Source organism: Alnus glutinosa, chromosome 2 (genome assembly GCF_958979055.1).
Source record: "Alnus glutinosa chromosome 2, dhAlnGlut1.1, whole genome shotgun sequence".
NCBI classification, from domain to species: domain Eukaryota; kingdom Viridiplantae; phylum Streptophyta; class Magnoliopsida; order Fagales; family Betulaceae; genus Alnus; species Alnus glutinosa.
In genome coordinates, this window is record NC_084887.1 from 13319823 (window position 1) to 13331993 (window position 12171).

General features: G+C 38.2%; 1 long non-coding RNA gene across 1 annotated transcript; it reads right to left on the reverse strand.

Annotated features, from left to right (window-relative positions):
* Nucleotides 1-1983: 1983 nt before the first annotated feature.
* Nucleotides 1984-4323, reverse strand: LOC133861305 (uncharacterized). The gene is made up of 3 exons (XR_009898994.1): nt 3675-4323; nt 2738-2766; nt 1984-2253 (listed from the first exon to the last, which is right to left on the reverse strand). It is a non-coding gene; the product is annotated as an uncharacterized LOC133861305 (long non-coding RNA).
* Nucleotides 4324-12171: the final 7848 nt, after the last annotated feature.

Here is a 12171-nt window from a genome sequence, read left to right on the forward strand (position 1 = left end):
CCTGTAGCCTGATTTAGGAACAACTTCCTTTTGTCCTTCACATAGCATTACTTACTTTTCTAAAATTCAACTAGGCATCAATATAAGTGGTATATCATAACCTATTCTCCATATATGTTCATCAATAGAGGTTGAAGTTTCCTTCCATTAGGAAATTCTTTAACATAAGTCTAAGTCTAACTATTCTTATCTATATCCTTACATCATATCTTTCTAATCCAATATCAGAATTAGCTACATAGATGGTATAAACCTATCATCAGAATTTCAATTTTTGGCTAGCATTATATAATCAGTATTTAATCATTTAGAAGCTCGAAATTTAACCAATACCAAATCATCAGCAATCCTCAATTAACATTTGTTAATTCATCACATCAGATTATCTAAACTGATAACTTAGGATCATCAATACATTTGGTTAAGATCGGAAATTGCTGAAATTCTCATAACTCAATAGATGAAGCAATAAAGATTTATCATCAAGGCTAAATATCAACTCGAAGTATTCTCGTCAATAGTCAACTTATCCTCAATTTATCAATGCCATCATATTCTTAAGCAGCTGAAACTGAAGTATAAATCAAATCAAATAGAGAAAGTTGGGCTTCCAAAGCTAACCAATTCTATCATGTTCTTCTTAGGAAAGCTTGTTAAAGAAATCTTAATCTTAACAGTAGAGTGCTAACTTTACTTAAAAAGCAACGTAATTATTATGCAATTTATATCTCTAAAGAGCATTTCAAGATTATGCCTCACAATAATACTAAGTATCATTCAGCCTAATCATAAGATCAATTATACTTCCATACCTCAAATCTCATGTATATCATAGACACTCTGCTGCCTAATGCCATAATTAAGAATCTTATCATCATGATGCTGAGATCATGATCATGGTAAAATCCTTCTGTACATAAAACATCCAAATTGTTAACCTCAAATAAGGCATATCTATTCGACTCTACACTAGACAAATAATAATTCAAACATTTATCGATAACTTTAAAGTATTCATACTTAGTATTATAAAGCTACTGATGACTTAGAGATTATACAAAAAACTAAATAAATAAATTTAAAGGTATGATCGATTTATCGATAGTAGTGTTGTGTACTATTTTATCAAGTATACACCACTATACATATTCTAGCATACTCATTATCAATAAGCGTTTCCAAAATATTTTACTTCTTTGTAACGGAATCTCATGGTTTTTCAAAAATCTTTGAAATCAATTTAATAACAAATGAATGAGTATTAATTCTCATTCTAGAATAAGAGTTTAGTTTCTACTTATTCAATGAATTGAAGACATTAAAGTTTCACACATGAATACCACATAAAAACGTTTGTCATTTTCACAAAATTCAAATCTTAAGATGTTTTCATCACATCTAAACTTTTATTTTGTAAACCTTACTCCAATGTTGAAAGCTCATATTTAATTTTGTTCAAAATTATTCCTTAATCAAAAATGGTTTCATATTCCCCATTCTTTATTTAATATGCATTTCTACTAAATCATATCAACATGTTTTCTAAATTGCATAGTAAGTAAAACATGTAACCATAGGAATCATACCATGCATACATTCTCACAAGCATAAAAATCCTAACCATTAATGATAGTTACTATTCTCTTACGTTGCTTAACTTCATACAAAAGCTTTTAAGGAGTTTATAAAAAGTTCATTTTCCTATAGCTCTTGTGTTAACACTTAGACTTCTATGGTCAAGTCTGATAGTCCTCAGAGCCAACTGCTCTGATACCATACTGTAACTTACCTAAGTTACAGTATGACTCTGAATGTTCACTAGGCCACAGAGCAAACCGCTCTGATACCATACTGTAACGACCCGCTTTTTACAAAAGAGCGTAAGTGATTATATCTGGATAATCACGGTCGTTAACCATTCAGAGTTGATAAAATCTAGCAGCGGAAAAATACGAATATCTTTTTTTTTTTAAAACATCAGGGACAATTCCCTTACGATACATTCAGAGCTTTAACTGACATCTTCTAGAAAATACGTTAAAAGTCTTTACACTATTTACAAAGAAACATATGTCACATGTGACACTAAAGCATGCATGGAACTTATTAATTACAAGTAAATGTCTAGACATATTACAAGCAAATAGTACAAACATCTATGAGTACAAAGTACTAAAATCCTAACTACACAGCTTTAAATCTCTTAAGCTAGCAGTTAATCCATTCCATAATCTTCAGTACCTGCGCAAACATCTATGAGAAGGTGGTTACCGCCACAATCCCATAGTTCCATAAGTGAGCTAACTGTCATTCAACAACATCATGATTTATGCGTTATTTTAAGGCACAGATATGACATAATGATGAGGTGATAGTTTTCATGCAAAGTTTAACAGTTCATATAGTGATTACACTCCTCTCTTGTAAGGGCCGTTCCCCCGGTCAGCGTCTTTCTCGAGGCCGTTCCCTCTACATTACATTTTAATTAACTTGTTTTCGCACTATCGGAGACCTCCCTCCTCTAGTACTTTGAAAGCCGTTCCAATCAATATGATTATTATTGTTTCCGGTTCAAGCCCATCTCTATCATGAACCTTTGGGAGACGTTGCGCCCAATATTAATAGGTTGATTATTAACAGTATGCAATAATCAATCACACGCATCCAATTAAAATAAAACACAAACACAACACTATTGAAATCCAGTACTACCCTCAGTAAGTATAAAAATACTTACAGTCCTTTTGTGCTGTCTCAATTCATCATCTGCATCAAACACATATACATGTGCATACAAGGTCAATATCATTACTTTCTAGAAACTCATGCCTCAACATGAATTCTATTTTTATACATAGACACATACATAGAAGCGATCATCTTTTAATTGGAAAATCACTTACATTTATGAACACTTAACATGGTTAAAACTTAATGTTTACTTAATCAATTAGCAATTCAATACTTTGGAATAACATCTAATCTAGGTCTTAAGTAATCACTCGAGTCCTAAAACAATGCATTACATGATTAAACTCATGAAATCATTCTTTAATTATAGAGTTTTACAATTAATCAAGCCCTTAGTTTAAACAACATCGCTCATTAATTATTAATAATCAAACACAATCAATACCTTAGAGTATTATACAACTCTAGGTTTCAATGATACTTATCAATCGTCAATAATAAGACACAAGCTCATTTAATCAAACCTAAAACTACGGTCAATACCCAATACATAGTATTTCTCACAATATCTCATAATTGATCGAGGTATTGTCTAAGATATCACACAGTCAATAAAAGAACCTTAAACTTAATCTCGTGGCAGTAACTAGAGTTAGGAAAATAATCAAGTTTAGACTATATAGATTTAGCAACCGCCAAAATATAAATAATTTAAAATAACTTTGTTCCTTATTAAATTAAGTAGAATAACGACATATATATATTAACTATATATAATGGCATAACATGGTTTTTGGTATATATATATATATATATATATATATATATAACAGTACGGTGTTTTGATATATATATATATATATATATAGTATTATAAGATAATATATATATATGTACTGAATATATGTATATATATATATATGCACCGAGTGTATATTCTATATATTTATATAAGTATGCAAACAGGAGAGTCCGGGTCTCACCTCCGGCACACGTCCACGAGTCGAGCTCGGCTGGGTCACGGGTTTCTTCTGAGTTTGCTGAGCTACAGGTTGCTGGAATGGTGCGGCATGGGTTTCGGGGTTCACGGGTTAATGGGTAGAGCTGGGTTCATGCCGGATTGCTGGGTCTGGTTTCTTCTGTTTGGTGGGTCAGTGGGCTAGACGGTTTGCTGCTGGAAATCGGCTAAGGGAGGATCAAGTGAGCACAAGTCACGGCTGGCTACGGGTTCGGTGCCGTGGATCATGGTAGAATCGAGTCTCTATCTTATCTCTCTTTCAGACTCACATTCTGTCACTGACACTTAGTCCTAAAGAGAAGAGGAAAGAAGGAGCACAGGGGAAGGAGAAAAGAATAAAGAAATAAAAGCATACAAGAGAGTGAGATGCGTGGTTTGAAGGGAATGGCGATCAGTTAAATAATGAGGGTGAGTGGGAGAATGATGAGTGATGCGTCCAAAGCAGCACCTGCAGCATTCCACTCGGTCAAAAGCAGAAATTCTAAAACAATGCAGCACTTGGACACGCATGGGACAGCACCAGCATCAGTCCACTTTTCTCTCTCGGGTTGTCTCAGCTTTTGGCAAGAGAGATTGGTAGAAACAATAAGAAAGGAGGGGAACGAATATAGATGAGAAAAGGAACTAAAAAAAAATAGTAAAAGAGGAAAGAGGTGCTGGAAAGAAGAGTTAAAATAAAAGAAAGAAACCTAACCTTATGATGCAAGTTGGCCACTATGATAAATATATAATAATAAGAAAGGGAGAAGGAAGGTGCTCGATGGAAGATGATGGAAATAGAATAGATAAAATAAGGAAAAGGAATAATATAATGATGTCTAACAAGTTGGCTACTACATATGAATTTTTATAATAAAAAGGAATATAAACGTAGACTAATTGTCATTATATATATATATGTGTGTTATTGAAGAAGATGCGGTATATTGAAGACACTGAGTCATTTTAAAACTGTGAAGATGATGAGTGGAAGAGAATGAGTTAATATCAAAAATGGAATGGCGATGAGTGGACCGAATTGTTTAGGAGAAATAATGTATCAAATCTTCTGCGATTTAATATAATCTGTGGGTATTTTATACATAGTCTTTTTACTACAGTCTGCCTTATTAAAATTATTAATCGGGTTCGTTTCATAAATAATATTATTATCTTAATAATATTTTAACATCATAAATTATAAACCAAATATATATTGCACAGTAATATTATACGCAGTGAATATTACACATTAATATTATTATGCTAATTAGTCTACTGAATAATTCCGTCAGTCTATTTCATTCAGTCTTAAATTCTAATTTAAGACATTTATTTAATTACTTAAAATCTGGGGCGCTACAATTCGGACGGTGGACATGGGCCGTCCGGACGGACAACTGTGCGAACAGATTTTCCGAAATTCCCGCGGAGAAATCTTTTATGTTTAAGGACATCGTCCGGACGGTTGCACGTCCACTGCAAGTAATTTCCTTATAAGGCACTCCAGCGTCCGAACCATGGGGGATGAGCGTCCGGACGGCTATTCATCAATGCGCAATTTCCATATCGGTAATGCACGCGTCCGGACCATGATAGGCAGTCGTCCAGACGGTTGAAGTCGAATAGGCAATTTCCTTCTTTGATGCACGCGCGTCCGAACCATAGCTGTCAGACGTCCGGACGGTCATATTTGAATTACAATTCTTGCCTTACGGAGACGCGCGTCCGGATGGGATACCACATCGTCCGGACGGTTGATAGATCTTCCCTTTCTTGGAACTTGGAAAGAAATCAGAAACTGATCGAGTACTGGGAGGCGTCCGGACATGCTGCTGAAACGTCCGGACGGATGCAAGCTGGCACAGAAACTTCTCGATACAGTATGGGGTCCGGACGGAATGAACACTTCGTCCGGACGGATGATGCTGGTCTGTCTAGCGTCCGGACGGGATGACACATCGTCCGGACGGGATGGAACAGTGGACAGATGGACGTCCGGACGGGATGGCTCGATCGTCCGGACGGCTAACAGGGAACTTGAATTCTTCTGACTTGCAGACTCTGAATAGTGGAATCCCTGTTTACAGCATCTCTACACTTAAGTGATTTTGTGCAAACACAGAATGAGGCCAAAATACTAACAAACTCCCCATTTGGCCATTCTAGGACAAAAATCACTTGACCGGTTTGGAAATACATTCCTGGTCGAAAATAAAAATTACTCCCCCTTTTTGTCTCAAAGGGACAAAGGGTAAAACAGAGTAATAAAAACTAACTGTCATTAAAAAAAAAAAAAAAAAAATTTACTCCCCCTAACGATCTCAGAAGGACCCGGGAAACAAAGTAATAAAAGTTCAACAGTTTATCAAAAACAAAGACTGAACAAAATTGCTGACGAAACCTTCTGAAGAGAGAGAAATCAGCAAAGTTAGGGCCTTCACATGGAAAGTAGCACACGCAAGTATTTCTATCTGAAAAACTAGTCATAGAGCAAGTCAGTATTATGAGAGCATGGAGGTGATAGACAAGTATAACACAGACAAAAGTTACCCTGCCAAAATAATGAAGATAGCCTGCTCAACTCATGTAAAGCGTGTGTGTGTGAAGACTCTTATCCATAAGGTTTGCATTTTACAAAAATGACAAGAAACCACCAGATTTTCTAGACAAGAGAAAATCAGAGATAGATTAGTTAAAAGTCAAACCTTATAACTTGCTAGGGCCTAGACACCCTCATCTGATACACTCCCCCTAAGATACAGCACATATTCTGTTTTACTTGCACCATATAGGACAAGGTAAAAAATTTTACTTGCTCATAGAGGGCAAGGTAAATTTAAGCACATAAGCAATGATTAAACAATTTAAAGAACAAAACTTTTTATGAATTACTACTTGTAACTTATGATACTGCAAACTGTAGGGAGTGCCAAAATTTATAGGTGTTAGGTTCAACTAGCCTGTGGTCAATCTGGCCATCCAAGCAAAAACCTCTTCTCTTATCCAAAAATTCTAGGAGTAAAGAGTCAGAGAAGGAAAAATGCGTACCTCTGGGGAGTTTAGGATAGTGCACGAGGTCATCACATGAGACAAGCTACTATTAACCAGAACAATGAGCAAGAAAAACTTTTGTACATGTCAGACTAATGTTTTCACCCACATGTAAACATAGTATATCAATGCTCAACAAACTAGTAAAACAGAGAGAATACACGAAATAGCTGACATACCCTTGTGAAAGACTTAACCTGCTACGAGACTCCCCCCACTTTCTTTTTTATTTTTTTATTTTTTTTTTTATAATACAACATCATACTATCAGAGGACAAAGAGTTCATCCTAGGATGGAAACATCATGTCTAGGACATGGCACAAACACCAATGGCTTTCCGAAGAGACTCAAACCTACTACCATCTAGAGGTTTGGTAAGAATGTCAGCCAATTGATTTTCAGTGGGGATGAATGAGAGTGATACTACCTTGGATTCCACAAGATCACGTAAGAAATGATGCCTGATGTCGATGTGCTTGGTCCGAGAATGTTGAACGGGGTTGTTGGAAATATTGATAGCACCAGTATTATCACAGTTGATAATCATAGTATCTTGAGAGAATCCGTAGTCCCCTAGCAATGTCTTCATCCACAGTAATTGGGTACAGCAGCTACCAGCAGCAATATACTCAGCCTCAGCAGTGGAGAGAGATATGGAGGCTTGTTTCTTGCTCATCCAAGCTACAAGATTGTTCCCCACATAGAAACATCCTCCTGAGGTGCTCTTTCGATCGTCAGCATTTCCAGTCCAATCTGCATCAGAGTATCCTGCAACAACAAGATTTGTTTCTCTAGAATACCAAATGCCATAAGAAAGGGTATCATTTACATACTTGATGATACGCTTTACTGCAGTGAGGTGAGATTCCTTAGGATTGGCTTGAAAATGAGCACAAACTCCCACACTGAAGGCAATGTCTGGTTGGCTGGCTATAAGATACAAGAGGCTTCTATCATGCTCCTGTAAAGGGATGGGTCAGCTGATTTTCCTGCAAGATCACTGCTAATCTTGGCACTGGTGCTCATGGGGGTGCGAGCACGACTCTTTCCATCCAATCCAAATCGTTTGACCAGATCCTTGGCATACTTAGACTGAGAGATGAAGATACCCTCAGCAGTTTGCTTGACTTGAAGGCCAAGGAAGTAGTTCAGCTCACCAATCATACTCATCTCAAATTCCTACTTCATTTCCTCAGAGAACTCATGGGCAAGAGAGTCTAAGGTAGCTCCAAAAATAATATCATCAACATAAATCTGAGCGATGAGCTTGTGGGTACCTTGTTGCCTGATAAACAGAATTCGATCAACTTGTCCCCTTGTGAATCCTTTGGCCAAGAGATAAGTGGTGAGACGCTCATACCATGCTCGAGGCGCCTGCTTAAGCCCATAAAGAGCCTTCTTTAGCTTGTACACATGATGGGGATGATGAGGATCTTGAAAACCCTTTGGCTATTCTACATAGACTTCTTCTTGAAGAACACCGTTCAGAAATGCACTCTTTACATCCATCTGGTATAGCTTGAAATCAAGGTGACAGGCAATAGAAAGAAGAATTCGAATGGATTCTAACCTTGCAACCGGAGCAAAAGTTTCATCAAAATCTACTCCCTCTATCTGAGTATATCCCTGTGCAACAAGACGGGCCTTATTTTGAACCACAGTACCATGCTCATCAGTTTTATTTTTGAAGATCCACTTGGTTCCAATGATATTCTGTTCTGCAGGACGGGGAACCAAGGTCCAGACATCATTTCTGGTGAACTAATGGAGTTCATCTTGCATTGTAGATACCCAACCTTCATCTTGTAGGGCTTCATCTACTTTCTTGGGTTCTGTCTGAGTGAGATAGCAACTGTAGGAGACTTGATTAGCTACTTCACTAGCAGGCTGGATGACTCTGCTTCTCAGTCTACGCCCCTCATCTAAATTCCCAAGAAGCTGCTGAGGTGGATGATTAAGCCTTACTCGTGATTTACTAGGATCAATTGGAGTATCCTCATCTTCGAAGGTAGTGGGAGTAGTCTCTCGAGCTGTGGAAGAAGATTCATTTGGAGAAGACTCAATAATATCAGATGGGGCTGCTGAATTGAGCTGATTTTCCTCCCTGCTGCTTGGTCTCTCAACTTCTTCATCATCAACGACTACATTAATAGATTCCATCACAGTCTCTGTTCTTTTATTGAAGACCCTATAAGCACGACTGTTTATGGAATATCCCAAGAATATGCCTTCATCACTCTTGGAATCAAACTTTCCAAGATTCTCCGTGTCACGAAGTATATTGCATTTACTTCCAAAGGTTTTGAAATACTTGACTGTAGGTTTCTTACCTCGCCAGATTTCATAGGGAGTCTTGTTGGTTTCAGGCCTAGGGTAGACCCTGTTGATGATATGACACGCAGTGTTTACAGCTTCTCCCCATAAGTGTTGAGCAAGGTTCTTTGAGTGGATCATCACACGAGCCATCTCCTGAATTACCCTGTTCTTCCTTTCAACAACTCCAATCTGCTGAGGAGTAATAGGTGAGGAAAATTCCTGCTTGATTCCATAAGAGAGACAGAATTCTTCAAACTTGGAATTTTTGAACTCTCTTCCATGATCACTGCGGATTCTCATAATCTGGCAATTTTGCTCAACCTGAATTTTCTTGAACAAATGTTGAGCTACATCAAAAGCATCAGATTTTTCTCGAATAGGAATGGCCCATGTAAATCGAGAGAAATCATTTACAATAACCAGAATATATCTTTTCCCACTTAGACTAGCAGTTCTAGTGGGACCCATGAGATCCATGTGCAGTAATTCTAGATTTCTGGAAGTACGAATACCTGAGGTCTTCTTATGAGCAACTCGAGTCTGTTCCCCTAGCTGACAAGCCCCACAGACTCATTTTTCAGTCTTCTCTATTTTAGGCAAACCTTTAACAATGCCTTTGCTTGCAATTTTTAACATATCAGAGAAATTCAGATGACCTAATCTCTGGTGCCACAACTCACTGTTGTCTATGGTGGCTTTATTTCAGAAAATCTGAGGATCGGTGGTTAGACCGGAAAGACCATAGCAATTGTCAGCAGTTTTTTTTCCTCCCATAAGCCACTTCCCACTACTGTCAAATATATTGCATTCCTTCTTGGAGAATTGCACAACCAAATCATTGTCACAGAACTGGCTGATGCTGAGAAGATTAGCTTTGAGCCCTTCTACATATAATGCCTCTTGAGAGGTTTCGAGGCCTGGAATGTCAATAGTCCCTTTTCCGATAACTTTGGATTGGCTTCCATCTCCATAGGTGATCCGTCCACCTTTGCCCATCTGAACTTCTTTTAGCAAAGTCTTATCACCTGTCATGTGTTTAGAGCAGCCACTATCCAAATACCACAAACAAGTATCAAGAATTTTTAGTGCAGTATGAGAAACTAAGTACAGATTATCTTCCTTTTTGACCCAGACTTGTTTGGAAGTTTTCCTATGTTTTCTAACCAGGAAAGACTTTTGCTCATTAGGGGTGAGGTATGCTAACTTCTCACTAATGAGACTAACCTGATCACTTAACATGCTGACTTGTTCTTCAAGACCTGGTTCTTCTTTTCTAGGGATAAGACTTTTGTTCCAAGGTTGCTGAGACCTAATTTGGAAACAATTTGGGCGAATATGACCACTAATACCACAATGATGACACGTAGGTATAGATTGATTTGCCCCTTTATCCTTACTGACAGAATGAGTATCATTATGAGATATGACAGGCTTAGTAAACATGGTTCTATGCACATATACATATCATGGGAAATAGAAGCAACATTGTCCATACTCAATTTAGACATGGTAGAAGTAAAAAAAAAATAACACTCAAGAATTTAATCTTCTCAGAGTGTACCAAGCTCTGATACCAATTGAAAAAATTGAATTGACTTCTAAAAACAAAGTGTGTGCATATGTTTCAACAAAAATTAAAGCACAACGGAAAGTAAATGACACACAGATTTTTGTTGACGAAGTGGAAACTCAGTTAAGAGAAAAACCACTCCAGGGTAGCCAAACCTAGGAATTCCACTATTCAGAAGACATAGCTAGATACAAGATAGTAACACTCACATGTACCGATGCAGTGGTCGTACCTTGATCTCTGACGTGTAACCCAACACGAATGCTTTGCAACCAGGTTCACCTACCTGAAGGGGTCTACAATGGAACTCCTTACCTTAGAGCCAACCTCTAAGATAGACTTCGGTTTACAGCACAGCACACTTGTAAAACGACTTCAGAGGGATTGATAACTTCTTTGAGCTCTAATGGAATTCACACCGAATTCTGGCAGTTCACAATGCCCAGGGGTCTCTATTTATAGGTTGGGGGCTCAAATGAGCGTCAGGCAAAATATACCTAGGCACCGTTCAGACGGTGGACATGGGCCGTCCGGACGGACAACTGTGCGAACAGATTTTCTGAAATTCCCATGGAGAAATCTTTTCTATTTAAGGAAATCGTCCGAACGGGATGGCACATCGTCCGGACGGTCGCACGTCCGCTGCAAGTAATTTCCTTATAAGGCACTCGAACGTCCGGACCATGGGGGATGAGCGTCCGGACGACTATTCTTCAACACCCAATTTTCATATCGGTAATGCGCGCATCCGGACCATGATAGGCAGTCGTCCGGACGGTTGAAGTCGAATCGGCAATTTCCTTCTTTGATGCACTCGCGTCCGGACCATAGCTGTCAGACGTCCGGATGGTCATATTTGAATTGCGATTCTTGCCTTACGGAGACGCGCGTCCGGACGGGATACCACATCGTCCGAAAGGTTGATTGATCTTCCCTTTCTTGGAACTTGAAAAGAAATCAGAAACTGATCGAGTACTGGGAGGCGTCCGGACATGCTGCTGGAACGTCCGGACAGATGCAAGCTGGCACAGAAACTTCTCGATATAGTATGGGGTCCGGACGGAATGAACACTTCGTCCGGACGGATGATGCTAGTCTGTCTAGCGTCCGGACGGGATGACACGTCGTCCGAACAGATGGAATAGTGGGCAAATGGACGTCCGGACGGGATGGCTCGATCGTCCGGACGGGACAGGGAACTTGAATTCTTCTGACTTGCAGACTCTGAATAGTGGAATCCCTGTTTACAGCATCTCTACACTTAAGTGATTTTGTCCAAACACAAAATGAGGCCAAAATACTAACATATATAATGGACTAAACCATAAGTATACTATTTATATATAGCACGAAACCCTAACAATAAGTGCATTTACTATATATAGTCATAAACCCCAAGGTTAGGGTATATACAAGTCATAAATCCTAACATTAAGTGTATATACTATATATAACACCAAATTAGGTTTAGTTTTGTATATAGTATGCATATGCATATTGTACAATATGCAAATTAGTATAACATTTATAGTACGTCCATAA